We start from the raw sequence: 18,097 nt of genomic DNA on the forward strand, positions 1-18,097 counted from the left end.
GTGGGGTCCGCTTGCGCGGAGACTATGATGTGTTGAGAACTCGTTGGACGGGTGGATTGTATATGAATATGGGCTGCACTGTCGGCAACCCAGTGAAGACAGTAGCGGTCAGGCTGTGGTAGGGGCAACCATATGAGACCAGGACAAGTGGCATCCATCTTCAACAACTTAAGGTCCTCGTTCTTTTAACAGGTGCTATCTTAAAGGGTACATTATTAACTGAAAACAACAAAGGGTGACAGGACACATCTTAATACACATGACTATACACACAAATACAGGACTCACAGTGAGAACCCTAGTCAGAACTTGCTTCTAGAACATAAGGGATGCCTACACATACCCTTACATTGGCATCATACATCACACCCCCTTAAGACATTTAACCCCTTATAAAACTAGTAGTCACCAAAGAGGGGGGCACCACTCCTTTCTCCCTGTGTTTTCTGTCCTATATTATACACTTAAACTCTACTTGTATTATTGTCTTTTACAGTATATTATTTCTGTTAAGGTCTGTGTATGTGTTTGTCGTTGTATAAATACATTGCAATAGAATACAACACAGTGAATAACATCACCAATTTCCTTCTCTCCTACATGTACAGTATCTGTATGAGGAACTTCAGCATTTCCATCCTCATGATGAATTGAAGTAACTTGAGAAGTAATAAAACCATCCTCTGTGCATCACTTTTTCTTCTTTCGTCGGTATAAAAATACAATTAACGTTGATGTTAAGTTACTGGTTTCAAACAATTTGCCCCAGCTGGAAGAATCTGTTCTGACACCACTATGCTTGCAAAAATGGAACAATTTTCAATGTTATGCACAGCCCTTTTTCAGTTAACTATTCTATAAGTTCTGGAAGGACTGAATCTCATTTGTAAATTATGTCTGTGATCTTAGGCCACAACTAATTTCAAAACAATTTTAGTATGTCCAACATCTGATTGATTACTTAAAAAGGTTCCCAACAACTGAAAGACACAGATTAATATAGCCACTAGTGGTGGCATAGCCATGTTTTAGGAAGTGACAGTGTAGCTAGTCTACAAAATAGTGATGGATCATGACAAAACACTTGCAGGAATCTTTTGTCTGGGCCTATCAGCCATGTCGAAACATAAACAAATGAATACAGGCCCATTGCTCTCATCACTGCCGGAGGCCTGCTTGGTTGGGGACTAGTGTTACTATTTTACCTGAGAGAGGTTTCTGCAGACTGCCTGAAGGCCCTTCACATCCTGAACCAAACATTCTTCTCCAGATAATGACTACACTTTAGAACATTAACCGCAGTTTGACGCTCCAGCAGTTTCCCCCTAACAAAAAAAAATAATCTAATTAGGTAAAAACCATTGTGTTTCAGGTATAGTGTGAAAAGCATCCCCCCCCCATTTGATATAATATATTGATGTTCATATATCATTTTAATATGGGTATGTATGCTGTAACAAAAAGCATTTAAGATATAGAAATTGTTCACCATCTCCGAGTGACATGAACGGAAGTGAAGAGGGTTCCACCTCGGTTTCCGATTGTGTTCACCGCTCCGGTCTTCCCATAATAAACAACCAAATATAGCAACAGCATGTACAGTACACTGGCAAGGCACATACGTTAAGGGAAAAACTGTATGTCCAAGTGAAAGATGTCTTGGTACTATATATATATATATATATATATATATATATATATATATACACACATACACACACATATATATATATATATATATATATATATATATATATATATACACACATTTTTTATATATATATATATATATATATATATATATATATATATATATAGAGGCAGCAGGCACTTCAAAGGCTTCAAGGAAACAGGTGCTTGTTCAACAGAAATCAACAGAAAATCAGGTGTCCCACCAGGAGACAAAAAACAGCACTTAAGGTATAATGCAAAAAGTGTATTGAAAACAAAAAACAGGCACAGATAAATCCAACGTTTCGGTCCTGTATAGGACCTTCCCCAGGGGCGTCCCCTGAGGAAAGTCCTATACAGGACCGAAACGTTGGATTTATCTGTGCCTGTTTTTTGTTTTCAATACACTTTTTGCATTATATCTTGGGTGCTGTTTTTTGTCTCCTGGTGGGACACCTGATTTTCTATATATATTTTATAAAAACATGATATGAAAAATTTACAAATTTTGTATATTTGTGACCAGTGAAAAAGTTAAAAAGTCTTAAAACATTGGTAAGCACCAATATCTTTCTTGGAAATAAAAAAATGCCAATAAACTATTTGGATGTAGCAGGTGTTTTCATGACCTTTTTCAAAACTATTGGCAGAATAAAAAAGATGCTACATATGTACTGTACACTTATTTTTTTATTTTATTTAAATGACTTTGAAAATGTTTTTTAAAATGTGCATTCATTTTTCCCCCCCAAATGTAATGTAATACATTTGGGAAAACATTTTCTAAGCGAACCGTGACAACTCTGCACATTATTCAATTAAAGCTCAGCATATAATAATGGTGTACAGGCATACCCCGCATTAATGTACACAATGGGACCGGAGCATGTACTGTATGTAAAGCGAAAATGTACTTAAAGTGAAGCAGTACCTTTTCCCCACTTATCGATGCATGTACTGTACTGCAATCATCATATACGTGCATAACTGATATAAATAACGCATTTTTAACGGGCTCTATAGTCTCCCCGCTTGCGCACAGCTTCAGTACAGGTAGGGAGTTGGTATTGCTGTTCAGGATGTGCTGACAGGCGCATGCGTGAGCTGCCGTTTGCCTATTGAGCGAGATGTACTTACTCGCGAGTGTACTTAAAGTGAGTGTCCTTAAACCGGGGTATGCCTGTATTTTTCAGCTGGATTCTGATAAATGGTCGCACCCACATAAGTAAAAAATACGTCTTTAATTCCAGCCAAACATAACGACATAAGCGTCTGATCCGTGTTTATCTCTGTACGTGTTGGACTGTGTATGTGTAAGCTCCTAAATTGTGTGGACACATTTTTAAAATGATTATTCTCTCTTAAAAAAAAGTGTAACTGTGGGTTTGAGAATGAGGAAAAGTAATATTGTACAAAGTGCAAACTTTTCACTGAACTTCTCGAGCCAGGTAACAAAATTCATGGAAATCGCCAAGCTTACAGTAGGAAAACACATGTGCCAAGCATTAAAAGTCAATGTGCAAGGTCATGTGACCCTTTACCTACTGCCTTTTACTCTAAGTTCTGTAACAGAAATGTGGCAAAAGTCTGGTGAAATTGGCGACATTCTTAGCAGGGAAAATTTCCTCCAATTGTGTTTGAAAAAAAAAAAAAAACATTTGAGAAACAAATGAGAAAATATTTAGCAAATTTGACATTTGAAAACATTCACTCATCTCAAACTGTTACCACCCACATCACATCTGCACCCTTCAGGGACACTACAATTGTCTTACACAATAGCAAATGCTGGACACACAGAGGGAGCACTTTGGATGGGAGTAAATGCAGCAAATGTTGTTATTTATGTGACAAGATATAAAAGAATAGCTTCCAAACACTGGGCAGTGCTAAACTCGCTGAAATAAAAACATAGCCAGGTCAATGTGGTGTAAGTTGAGTGCACTGTCTCTGTGTACTGGTCTGCCAGCACAAACAATACTCAGATTAAGTTACGCTCTGTGCTGCCACCTCGTGTTACCTCCTTATTAGCATCCTAACTATTTCATTCAATGAAAGCGACAACCTCATAACAAATATACATATATATATATATATATATATATATATATATATATATAAAAATATATATATATACATATACACAGTGGTGTGAAAAAGAAAGTTCACCCTCTTTGAATTCCATGGTTTTACATATCAGTACATAATAACAATCAACTGTTCCTTAGCAGGTCTAAAAATTAGGTAAATACAACCTCGGATGAACAACAACACATGACATATTACACCGTGTCATGATTTATTTAACAAAAATAAAGCCAAAATAGAGAATCCATGTGTGAAAAATTAAGTACACCCTTACTGCTTCCATAGGAATTAAGATGCTAAGTAGCAGACAGGTGCTGCTAATCAAATGCCCTTGATTCATTGATCATCAGCAAGTGTGGCCACCTCTATAAAAGCCAAAGTTTTAGCAGTTTGCTGGTAGCAAACAGGTGTGTGTTAAAACAGTGCCAAGGAGGAAAGACATCAGCAATAATCTTAGAGAAGCAATTGTTGCTGTCCATCCATCAATCTGAGAAGGGTGATAAGGCCATTTCCAAACAATTTAAAGTCCATCATTCTACAGTGAGGGCTTAAAGGGTTAAACTAAATGACCCTTTTTCAAGAGAATATATAAATATTTTACAGTGTATTTTTGTCATATTGGATGCAGAATTGGGCTTCTCTGTCGCGTGTTGTATACATTTGACACACTCAATAGCTCTCCTTTTTGACACTTATATACATTGCTCGACAAATAATAATAACCACTCGCCTGTGGCGAGTGGATTTAGGCTGCTGGCGAGCCGTGCTGCAGCTCTATTAATTCCCCTGCTCGCGCCAAAATTTTCAATTTTTTTTTAAAATAAATAAATAAATCCTCTCCCTGATTGGTCTGACGCGGGGAAGAGGGCCGGCTGGCAGCTCTGGGTCAGCCTCTCTCTCCCCCCTCCCCTGCCTCCGATCGCTGCCAGGAGCTCTGACTTCCGTCCCCATGGATGCAGCCGGTGGGGTGGGGGCGCTAGCAAAGTTAGCTGCTGGATCCAGCACGTCCCCGTCCGGCCACGTTTCCCATCGGGGAGGATGTCCCCCGCATGCCCCCACATACTCAATTTCCCCCCCAATGCCCCCGCAGGCCCCCCGATGTTCCCTGCAAGCCCCCCAATGTCACCCGCAGACCTCGATGTCGCCCGCATGCCCCAGTGTTATGGATTACAGGTAGCTTAGGACATATATAGCATACTTAATACAGGTCACAGGTACATATAGAGTACATATATAGTATCATTATATGGCTTAGTACAGCTTAGAGCATATTGTCAGAATGTTAGCTTTTTCTTGTCTTTGAAATAAGGTTTGTTTTGCTAAGAAGTGGCAAGGATGTAGTGTTGAAACATATTTCGTTGGTACACAGGGACCTACGCATAAAAGCAGAAGTGGATCAAGTAAACAACGCTGTGGTCAAACTGTAAATGCTGGTAAACACACGTCAGTAGCCACAGAGTATGGTCACATATTACACGTCAGACACATACGCAGTAAACAATAGGCACCATATAAGTCTGCGTGCCTCCATATTAAATTAAAACCGAAGTGGGAAACCACACTGAGACGAGACCTAGCTGAGACTGGCGTGACCTATCATAATATCTTTGGGTTCGTGAGTATGACATGCATATTAACTAAATAATCTCTGCATAGTTAGAAATGGATTGTTAGCTTACTGTTAGCTGTTAGCTTACAAAGTTAGCTTGTTATCTTTGCAATTTTGCTTATGATATTTCTGTTTTTTTGTTGTTGTAATACAATAAACAACAAACCTTATTTTATACAAACTCTTTCTTTATAATAATCTCACAATACCCTTGCATCTCAGGGTGTGAACCGAGAGTCTACAAGTACAATATTGTGATTTGTGTTTCTGCTTAGTGCAGAATATAACTTATCACGAGGCATTACTTGGGAGAAGAAAGTTTGGCATCGAGCCCAGATTACCAGATACCCACATACCTCTGGTGAGTGGGACTCCCGGCTCTGTTTCTTGTAGTGTGTGTGTGTGTGTTCGTTCCGTTCCTTGTAGTGTGTGTGTGTGTGTGTGTGTCCGTTCCTTGTAGTGTGTGTGTGTCCATTCCTTGTAGTGTGTGTGTGTGTGTGTTAGTGAGCTGGGGCTGCAATTCCGCGGGAGGCTGCGGTGTGCTGGGTCTGATCAGGTACCGGGGGAAGGGGGGACGCTCACGCACACTCACACCATCCCCTGCAGAGCTGGGGCCGCTATTCCGGGAGGCTGCAGTGGGCCGGGCCCGAGCAGGTACCAGGGGGGGGGACGGGACAACGACGGGGACTCACACTACCCACTGCAGAGCTGAGGTGGGAGGCTGCAGTGGGCCGGGCACGAGCAGGTACCGGGGGGGGGACGATGACGGGGACTCACACTACCCACTACAGAGCTGGAGCGGGAGGCTGCGGTGGACCGAACCCGGCACCGCCTGCGCCATGTCGGGCTGCCGGGTCCCAGATCTATTCCCCCCTGCAGCAGGCGCCTCGCTCCGCTCTTGCTGCAGCCTCCCATTTAGGCCCTGCGGGGCGGTCGACGTGCAGGGGGAGTGAACAGAGGTAATGGAGGGCGGTGAACAGAGGTGGAGGTGGGCTGGGGATTAAATTGAGGTGGGGGGGGGGGAACAGAGATGCAAGGGGGAGACAGGCTGGACTGGGGAGAGAGCAGAGAGAGAGAGACAGGCTGGAGTAGGGAGAGGACTGAGAGAGAGACTGGGGGGGAGAGGAGAGAGACAGGCTGGGGGGGGCTAAATGCTCACAGGGAGTCAGTCGGTCACCCACCCAGTCAGTCACCCACCTACCTACCCAGTCAGTCACCCACCCAGTCAGTCAGTCACCCACCCAGTCAGTCACCAGCCCAGTCAGTCAGTCACCCACCCAGTCAGTCAGTCACCCACCCAGTCAGTCAGTCACCCACCCAGTCAGTCAGTCACCCACCCAGTCAGTCACCCACCCACCCAGTCAGTCACCCACCCAAAAGTCAGTCAGTCACCCACCCAGTCAGTCACCCACCCACCCAGTCAGTCACCCACCCAGTCACCCACCCAGTCAGTCAGTCACCCACCCAGTCAGTCAGTCACCCACCCAGTCAGTCAGTCAGTCACCCACCCAGTCTGTCAGTCACCCACCCAGTCAGTCAAGTAACCCACCCAGTCACCCAACCACCCACCCAGTCACCCACCCAGTCAGTCAGTCACCCACCCAGTCAGTCACACACCCACCCACCCAGTCAGTCAGTCACCCACCCACCCACCCAGTCAGTCACCCACCCAGTCAGTCAAGTCAGTCACCCACCCAGTCAGTCACCCACCCACCCAGTCAGTCACCTACCCACCCAGTCAGTCACCTAAGTCACTCACCTACCCAAGTCACCCACCCACCCTGTCAGTCAGTCACCCCCCCACCCAGTCAGTCATAAAGTCAGTCATAACATCCCCCCCACCTAGTCAGTCAAAAGTCAGTCATCCCACCCGTCGCCAAGTCACCCAGTCACCCCACCCAGTCAGACAGTCAGTAATCTCCACCCAGTCAGACACCCCATCACCCCACCCAATCACCCAGTCAGTCCCCCCACACCCTCAATCACCCTACCCAGTCAACCCATCCCCCCACAGTCACCCTCTCTCCATCTCTCACCCTCTCTCCATCTCTCATCCTCTCTCTGTCTCTCACCCTCTCTCCATCTCTCACCCTCTCTCCATCTCTCACCCTCTCTCCATCTCTCACCCTCTCTCCGTCTCTCTCCCTCTCTCTGTCTCTCACCCTCTCTCCCGTCTCACCCTCTCCCTGTCTCACCCTCTCCCTGTCTCACCCTCTCCATGTCTCACCCTCTCCCTTTCTCACCCTCTCCCTGTCTCACCCTCTCCCTGTCTCACCCTCTCCCTGTCTCACCCTCTCCCTGTCTCACCCTCTCCCTGTCTCACCCTCTCCCTGTCTCACCCTCTCCCTGTCTCACCCTCTCTCTGTCTCACCCTCTCTGTGTCTCACCTTCTCTCTGTCTCACAATTTGGATCTGGATATTTTATTTACCTTGTATATCATAACTGCCCTATACTACACCGAAATAACTTATACTGCTTTCTTCCAGATCTGACTCAAGCTTCACACAGAAGACATTGGAATCCCACGTAACCCAGAAGACAGGTAGGGAACACCTCCCCTCCAATGTATAACATTGCAGGAATGAGGTACCTGGACATTGTGGCTCTGTGGATCGGGTAAGATCCCAGGCGGGATTGCTGCTTTAAATATTGTGAAGTGGGGGCATCCAGGCACTAGTTAAGGGGTGCAGGAAACTAGTCATTCACATCTGGCATTTTTTTTCTAGATTTGACATTTATACACACACACAAGGACTAATTGTAGTATAATGTAATACAATAAATAAACTTATGTCAAAAACGAATGTTCTTACTAGGAATTTATTCAATTTATTTAATTTATAGTTTTTTTTAAATGCGGGGCTGGGGGCGGGATTAGAGGTGGGGTTGGGGGCGGGACTAGGGGCGGGACTAGGGGCGGGACTAGGGGCGGGACTAGGTGGCGAGTAGATTTTTTTGTTCGGCGAGTAGATTTTTGGGTGATTTGTCAAGCACTGCTTATATACATATATATTTTGTGGGGGCTCAGGGGTTCCCAAAAAGAGCTTGCTGGGGTTCTGTGTGTTGTTTCTTATTTTCAGTTGTCTCAGCTGTTGGAGGTTAGTGGCTCCTCCTTCCCAGGTTTTAAGTCCGCCCCTCCCCACTTCCCTGGTCAGCAGGTTAATTTCATTTTACTGGATGTAGACCCAATGTTGATCTTTCTCCCTCCTAATAGAGGTAAAAGAGAATTGTAATCCTTATAGAGGTATATTAGTATTTTATCTGGTAATGTTAGGACCTGTGAACTCTGTCTGCCTTGTCGTGGCTCACAGGCTTACAATGCTTTGGCCAAAGGGTTAAACTAAATGAACCTTTTCCAAGAGAATATATAAGTATTTTACTGTGTATTTTTGTAATTTTGGATGCAGCATTGGGCTTCTCTGTCGCTTCTTTTAAAATCTTGTAAGATATTGCTACTGCTTAACATGTCCTATTATTCCTACAGTTTGTATCTCGTTCAAACATGTTTTTCTGCCTTCTGTAAAAGGGGTGGCGTGTGCCGACACCATTTACCATTGGATAACTATCCCTAGAATACAATAAGGATTCATTTATCTGGAAACGGGGCAGCATATTTTAGGCTTTCTTTAGTGGCTGGATTACAATCGGTGAAGAATGAATGCTGTTAGAGCAGCTGTCTATGGTTCTGTTTAAAGTTTAGCCATAAGATATAATACAATATTAGTCTACACTCGAAAAGTTCAAGGAATAAAATGGCCTCAATCATCAAATGTTGCAAAAGAAGCAGACACAGAAATCCCCACATTCTAAACGTCAAACATAGCTCTGTAATCAGAGGTTTACTGTTTAGAAGTGGTAGTTTCTTCTGGCTTTTATAAATGCAGGAACGTGCAGGATTTTAGGATGTAACAAGTAAGACTGTTGGTATTGAAATACCTTTATCATTATTCCAGCATCCTGGTGGTGGGTGGGTAAGGGACTTTTCTACCTTTTGTTGATAGACATTTCAAAGGAAACATTTTTTTTTAGTGTATTATGTTTTTGGGCAACTAAATGAGTCATGATTTATGCACTCTGGTTCTATCAAGTTAAATGTCTGGCTTATTCACAGAGAGAAAACTCAGAAAGAGATGTGTGCTATAGGCAATTAGTGCAAAATCAGAAAATCCCTCCTAACCCCTAAGATAATGGTTCTTTGTGCCCAAATGTTAAAAATGTAGCTAGTGTTCTTCTTTAGTAATTTTTTTTCTATTTCTCTTCATCACTTCCTCCTAAATGAGGTGTATCTTGACCATGGAAATATATCACAAAAATATACTGTATGTATATATATATTTTTAGAAGAGCAACAGTGTATGCAGCACTTTCTAACACAGGATTAACATACAAAAATAGAAAAAGAGCAGAGCCCAATAAAGGATCCGTTGGAGGCTCACACATCAAAAATTGTAAACTTTATTGGATAATAATTGACCCCAGCACACTAAAATACACACCAACACATTTTGGGCAGGTTGCCCTTTATCAAGGTGTAATTATAACGGTTAAACCCGGCATTTTTAAAGGTTATTTTCTTGGCGTGAACATGACGTCATACGTCACCGTCCCATCAGCCACACGCTCCTCTGTGTAACACAGCCAGTGCGGGCTCCCATTGGTTATCATGTGTTTGTACAAAACAAACTTTATTAGTGTTAATAGACACACACACACACAGTAACAGCCATGGTAGAGGGAAAAGCGAGAGCACGGCATCATGTGCGCTGTACCATCCGCGCATAGTTCACACTGGAGCGCGCAAGACAAAAGGTCCATTGGGTCTTTCAAACGGCACACAATTTTAATAAACAAAGATATATAACATACAAAGAAAGTCCAATACCAACGAAAAAATTACCATAAACAAACAAAAAAATTTATAATCAAGAAGCAATAAATATACAAAAATCTAATAAGAAATCCATCTTGAGAATATGACACAGCAATTAAAGAAAAAGAGAAATAAAGAAGAAAAGGAGAGGGAAATAATAAAAAGAAAATAAGGGAAAGAAAAAACATAATGTGAGCAAATACTAAAAGAATATAATAAATTCAAACAACTACATAAATCAATACTACTACTACTACTAATAATTATATTTTGGATGGAAATTAAGAAAATGCCAAACCTAATGTCTCTCCCCCTGCTCCTTGAGCCCTATTGGCTGGCTGACCCACATGGTGCCTAACTCCCTAAGGACACTAGGACTTGTAGTCCCGTGTGGTGTCTTGCAGAGCCATCTAAGATGGCCGCCGCAATCGGAACCCACTGCGCATGCTCATTGCCTGCACTGCTTATGTGCGATATTTCAAGATGGCCGCCACTTGCAACTGAGCACCAGAGCGGCTCCCCGATCGCACGGGGCTCCAGCACCTAGCCGCCAGCGCCCCCGCACCTACGGTAGGGGAAAAGGGGGGATCGGCTACAACCTCCCCCTTGTGGAGAATCCAACTTCCCCGCTTGAGAACAACATATACTGTATACAGGAACTTATATAATGAAAAATGCATCTCATACATATCACTTAACTGTACAATTGCATCTAAACAATGGTACTATGGCCTGGGGCCCGGGAGTGAGTGATGTTCCATACTCTGGGGTCAGGGAGTGAATCATGTTCTATAGTCTGGGATCAGGGAGTGAATGATGATCTATGCTCTGGGTGTCAGAGAGTGAGTGATGTTCTATGCTCTGGGGTCAGGAAGTGAGTGATGTTCTATGGTCTGTGGCCAGGGAGATAGTGATGTTCAATGCTCTGGGGTCAGGAAGTGAGTGATGTTCCATGCTCTGGGGTCAGGGAGTGAGTGATGTTCCATGCTTTGGGGGCAGGGAGTGAGTGATGTTCTATATTCTGGGGTCAGGGAGTGAGTGATGTTCCATGCTCTGGAGTCAGGGAGTAATGTTCTGGGGTCTGGAGTGAGGGATGTTCTATACTCTGGGGTGAGGAAGTGAGTGATGTTCCATGCTCTGCAGTCCGGGAGTGAGTTATGTTCTATGGTCTGGGGTCAGGGAGTGAGTGATGTTATGTGTACTGGGGTCAGGGAGTGAGTGATGTTCTATGGTCTGGGGTAAGGGAGTAAGTGATGTTCCATGATCTAGGGTAAGGGAGTGAGTGATGTTCTATACTCTGGGGTCAGGGAGTGAGTGATATTCTATGGTCTGGGGTTAGGAGTGAGTGATGTTTCATGCTTTGCGGTCAGGGAGTGAGTGATGTTCTATAGTTTGGGGTCAGGGAGTGAGTGATGTTCCATGCTCTGTCATCAGGGTGTGAGTGATGTTCCATGCTCTGGGGTCAGTGAGTGAGTGATGTTCCATGCTCTGGGTCAGGGAGTGAATGATGTTCTATGTTCTGAGTTCAGGGAGTCAGTGATGTTCTGTGCTCTGGGGTCAGGTAGTGAGTGATGTTCCATGGTCTGGGGTCAAGGAGTGCCATGGCAACGGGGTCATGTGATGTCACCCACGGTGTAATTTAATGCTGGTAATAAAGTAAGGGGGGTGCGAGCACCTGGGGGAGCAGGCAGGGGGATGCAGCTCCTAAAGTTTGTGCTCCCCTGTTCTATGCTCTGGGGTCAGAGAGTGAGTGATGTTCTATGCTCTGGGGTCAGGGAGTGAATCATGTTCTATTGTCTGGGGTGAGGGAGTGAGTGATGTTATATGCTCTGAGGTCCTGGAGTGAGTGATGTTCTATGCTCTGGAGTCAGGGAGTGAGTGATGTTCTATGCTCTGGGGCCAGAGAGTGAGTGATGTTCTATGCTCTGGGGTCAGAGAGTGAGTGATGTTACATGCTCTGTGGTCAGAGAGTGAGTGATGTTCTATGCTCTGGGGTCAGAGAGCAAGTGATGTTCTATGCTCTGGGGTCAGGGAGTTGGTGATGTTCTATTCTCTGGGGTCAGGAAGTGAGTGATGTTCTATGGTCTGGGGTCAGGGAGTGAATCATGTTCTATAGTCTGGGGTCAGGGAGGGAATGATGATCTATGCTCTGGGGGTCAGAGAGTGAATCATGTTCTATAGTCTGGGGTCAGGGAGGGAATGATGATCTATGCTCTGGGGGTCAGAGAGTGAGTGATGTTGTATGCTCTGGGGTCAGGTAGTGAGTGATGTTCTATTCTCTGAGGTCCGGGAGTGAGGGATGTTCTATGCTCTGGGGTCAGGGAGTGAGTGATGTTCTATGCTCTGGAGTCAGGGAGTGAGTGATGTTCTATGCTCTGGGGCCAGAGAGTGAGTGATGTTCTATGCTCTGGGGTCAGAGAGTGAGTGATGTTCTATGCTCTGGGGTCAGGGAGTGAGTGATGTTCTATGCTCTGAGGTCAGAGAGTGAGTGATATATGCTCTGAGGACAGGTAGTGAGTGATGTTCTATGGTCTGGGGTCAGGGAGTGAATTGTGTTCTATGCTCTGGGGTCAGGGATTGAGTGATGTTCTATGCTCTGGGGTAAGGGAGTGAGTGATGTTCTATTCTCTGGTGTCAGAGAATGAGTGATGTTATATGCTCTGAGGTCAGGGAGTGAGTGATGTTCTATGCTCAAGGGTCAGGGAGTGAGTGATCTATGCTCTGGGGTCAGGGAGTGAGTGATGTTCTATGCTCTGGCGTCAGAGAATGAGTGATGTTATATGTTTTGAGGTCAGGGAGTGAGTGATGTTCTATGCTCTGGGGTCAGGAAGTGAATGATGTTCTATGCTCTGGGGTGAGGAAGTGAATCATGTCCTATAGTCTGGGGTCAGGGAGTGAGTGATGTTCTATGCTCTGAGGTCAGGGAGTGAGTGATGTTCTATGCTCTGGGGTCAGAGAATGAGTGATGTTATATGTTTTGAGGTCAGGGAGTGAGTGATGTTCTATGGTCTGGGGTCAGGAAGTGAATGATGTTCTATGCTCTGGGGTGAGGAAGTGAATCATGTCCTATAGTCTGTTGTCAGGGAGTGAGTGATGTTCTATGCTCTGAGGTCAGGGAGTGAGTGATGTTCTATGCTCTGGGTTCAGGGAGTGAATCATGTTCTATTGTCTGGGGTGAGGGAGTGAGTGATGTTCCATGCTCTGGGTCAGGGAGTGAGTGATGTTCCATGCTCTGGGTCAGGGAGTGATTGATGTTCCATGTTCTGGGATCAGGGAATGAATGATGTTCCATTCTTTGGAGTCAGTGAATGAGTGATGTTCTATGGTCTGGGGTCAGGGAGTGAATCATGTTCTGGGGTCAGGGAGTGAGTGATGTTCCATGCTCTGGGGTCAGGGAGTGATTGATGTTCCATGCTCTGGGGTCAATGAGTGAATCATGTTCTATAGTCTGGGGTGAGGGAGTGAGTGATGTTGTATAGTCTCGGGTGAGGGAGTGAGTGATGTTCTATTCTCTGGGGTCAGGGAATGAGTGATGTTCTATGCTCTAGGGTCAGTGAGTGAATCATGTTCTAATGTCTGGGCTGAGGGATTGAGTGATGTTCCATTCTCTGGGGTCAGGGAGTGAATCATGTTCTATAGGCTGGGGTGAGGGAGTGAGTGATGTTCCATGCTCTGAGAACAGGGAGTGAGTGATGTTCCATGCTCTGAGGTCAGGAAGTGAGTGATGTTCTATGTTCTGGGTCAGGGAGTGAGTGATGTTCCATGCTATGAGGTCAGGGAGTGAGTGATGTTTTATGTTGCTCTCAAAGCATAATATTAAAAAATAAGTAGTGATATATTTTCTAATCCATATTCATGATGGATTCTGCTCTCACCCAGATGTTCTGCTATTTGCAAACGCTGGAGTACAATGCTTAATTAACCATTTGATCTGACCCAGTATTTAAAATCCCTATGGTCAAGTGTAGTTTTGTTATTTGTATTTTTTTAAGGCTTAAACACAAAATAACATTTAAAAAGACTAATTAAATTCTCCGGCTTATCCACGGAAGCATTCACTTTCTTGCATGTTACTTCAAAAGTTGGGGGGGAAAAAAACTGCACCACCTTTAAAAACCCAGGAAAAACACTGCCATTTACATCATCCTTTGCTAAATCCCGACCGGCACTATCTCAGTCTAATGAATAACTCCCGACGAGTCACTACCCAATGGTGTTACAACCTACTGTAATTGTGGGATGCTGAAGATGCAGGCAGATAATGAAACTGCCCATGGTTTAAGGGCGAGCTGATGCCTGGATTTGAAACAGGATCACCCACTTCAAACGCAGCGTTCTGACCATTAAGCTGCGTCTGCATTGTTGTCCCTCTGACAATGAAGGGGTTAAGTGTGGATCATTTGTATGCTGATGAGAATGCCCCATTAGGTATTCTGCCCTTCTTCTTTTTTTTTTGCTTCAATTAATAGTGGTAGCTTTACATCTGAATAAGTCTACCCTTTTAGGAAAACTTATCAGCTACAGTATCTATGCAATGAGTAGCAGCCCTCCTCTCTCATTCCTACTTAATTGGTGTGAAATTGGAGCAAGTTCTCAGGTGATAATGTGTTGGGATTTACTGCTTCATTGAACCACCCTGTCCTTTCCATTCCAGCTTCATTAAATCCACAGTGTTGGCCGTTGGTTTGTGCATCTAGCTGTGAGCGTCAAGCCTTGTTTCCTGTGTTCTAGACATACAGCATGGCACATTGTGTGAGAGATGGCAGCTCTCGCTGAAGGTTAATATTACTGGATTGATCTACAATTATTTTTTTGGAACACTACATAAAACTGAAAGGCTTATCAAACTTCTGAGAAGTGCGTCTACATGCTTGCTTCTGTATCAAATGTACAGTGATAATGGTGTTAATCAATTGTGTATGTATGTATTTCTGTGTTTCACAGCAGAAATATACGTGATAATCATATAAATAACAAATAATTGTCATGGAACAAGAATCATATTTCTGTTTGAACCCCTCTTCTGCTTGTCAGCTCCTTAAGTTCAGCTGCATGCATTTGTTCCACACACATACACGTGCCTGTGTGATGTACTTAATAGATATTTATACATCTATATTTAGGCACTTAGGTGTATGAGTTTCACTGGATGTGCTAAATGTGCCAAAACTGAGCTTTGTCTGTGTTTTATGTTCTTTCTCTGTTTTTAAATATATATTGTCATGCTCAGTAGCACTCCTCTGTGACACTCATATGCTTATATATATGTTGTGGTTATTTTGGGGGTTCAATAGGAGCTTGTTAGGTGTCCAGTATGTTTTACAATTCTTGTTCAGCTAGTCTTGGCTGTTTGGAGGGTGGCAACCTCCTACCTAATTGAAGCTCACCCCCTCCCACATTTAAATGGTTAAGGGCTCAGTCCATAGCATCTTCCACTCAGGGGAACTTGCTTGCTTGCAGTATGGTTGTGACAACTCTAATACAGAGTGCTTTTCCTGGTAATGTACAGGTTAATAAAGGCTTCAATCAGACTTAGAACTTTGCAACTAATATTGACAGATTTATTATAAATCATTCTTCCTGTTATTACACAGGTTATTAAGAATTTATATTAGCGTTAGGGACCCCTGAAATGTGGTCTGCCGTTCAGTTGGCTCAGCGGCTTACAACAATTTTGGCCAAAAATGTCAAACTAAAAGACCATTTTACTTAATAGATATTTATACATATATATTTAGGCACTGTACCGTGTATGAGTTTCACTGGATGTGCTAAAACTGAGCTTTGTCTGTGTTTTATGTTCTGTCTCTGGTTTTAAATTTGTTCACAGATAGTCTGTCCCAAGACTATTCCTTTTACCCACATTGCTCCTCGCTTCCTTTTCCACCCTGGAGACAGTGGTCTCTGTTACTCTCCTATGGCAAGCCCATCTCTTTCTACCTATTTTTAACTACAAATCACTACTACACACCATCCACAAGTGCCTGTATTTACTGCTGCTTTTCCAATAAGGTATTATAGGACTTGGAGTGATTTGGAAAGGGAGCTGAGTTAATGCTATCTGGGGCAATTCACACATCACACGTGACCCTGGCTTCAGAATAGTAGAAAGAGGACTGTGTGCTTTGGGGGATACACACAAAGGAGCTGCTACCCAAAACCTTTATGCTAAAGAAACAAGCAAGCAGCTTACACAGCAAATAAACAGCAGTCTCTAACCACCACAGTACAAGCATACTGCTCCACATTGCTACACAGAGCCACCAGCCTCTATACAGCAAACAACTACAGCTTTATGCAAAGACAAGCAAGCAGCTTACACTGCACACAGCCTGCAGCTCACACTAAAGGCTCCAGCACTTCAGTCAAACGGTGCACTATACATAGAACTTTGATTGCTCTTTTCTGTCTTTGAGTCCATCATCAGCACAACCTGACAGTGAGGAATTACCATCTCACCTAACCCTGCGTACGTTCCCACGGCTAGCGCCACCAAGGCCCACACCACCGGACACCGCCAGGACACGGGTCAGAGCCACCGGACACCTGTAAGTACAGGTACCCCTACGCTTACCACTGCAGGACACTTACTGGCACTATCCGAGACAGTCATCCATCGCTGACGCAGGTAAACAGACCACACGCACTTGCTAAAGGCCTACACACACCTGCAGCTTTGCAGAACTCAGATCCTCACCAAAAACCACGCAGGAAAGTGATCACTCAGACACAGAGACCGCTGCGCAACTGCAACAGGCGCAGGCAGACGCAAGGCCTAAACGGATAGTCACACTGACACAAAAGGCCCGCGAAAAATATGAGACTGACATTGAAGCGCACCGTGTTAAATTAGAGAAGGCCTGGGAAATAACCATACTGGGAATACGCAATGTTACTAGCGTTGGCAACTATGCGCAACAGCTCGAGCAGGCAATAACGCAACTAAGGACTGATCACTTGTGTTACCAAGAGCTTTCAGAGACATACATTACTTACCTGATCAGGGCCAACCCCAGCGAAAGCCTGCAAGAAAGAAACCTACAGAGTAACATTGACCTAACATGTGACAGCCACGTGCGAACCACTATCACGGAGGCCGAGAGTAGGAGAAAATACCTTTTGCTGGAAACAGCATCACAGCGCTCCAGCGCATCCAGGCACTCATCAGGGTCAGCAAAATCAGCGCAATCTAACGTGTCCAGCGCAAGCGCAAGCGCTACCAAGGTGCGAGCCACCGCAGAGGCCACACGTGCCAGGGCCGAATAGGGTCGGAGAGAGGCAGCCATAAGGGCAGAAAGAGCGCGCATAGAAGAGGAGGAGCAGAACACCACCGATGCCGACCCTGCCAATGACGCTGCCGCTGCTGCCAATGCCGCCGCCGCTAATGCTGCCGCCGCTGCGGGTAGAAAGGCCGAATTGGACACGGATCTAGAAGCTCTAACCAAAGAGGAGGACGCCGCCGCCATAGCCCAAGCCGAAGTCTTAGAAGCTGGACAGGACGGCGGGGAGCAACCGAACAGACGGATAGCCTCAGATGATCCAGTCCAACGCACTGAGGACTATGTGAGGAGCCTCTTCAACATAAACACCAGCGCACCATCTCAACATGACGGGAGTGACTCCACAGACACCAAAAACTTGCTAGGTCCACGAGGAGAAGACGCTGTCCCTTCAATGGTATATGCTGCCTGGGATAGCCACAGTCGCAACAGTGATTCACATGCCAGCACGCACACCGATGCACTACAACAATCTCGCAATCCAAGCACACCCACACGGGAAAACACAGCCCCACACACTGACCAGCAGTCACAACGCATCCACGCCAAAGAAGAGGCAACCGCATGGACCCTCCCAG

The sequence above is a fragment of the Ascaphus truei genome, chromosome 1, assembly GCF_040206685.1.
Source record: "Ascaphus truei isolate aAscTru1 chromosome 1, aAscTru1.hap1, whole genome shotgun sequence".
In the NCBI taxonomy this organism is placed as follows: Eukaryota; Metazoa; Chordata; class Amphibia; order Anura; family Ascaphidae; genus Ascaphus; species Ascaphus truei.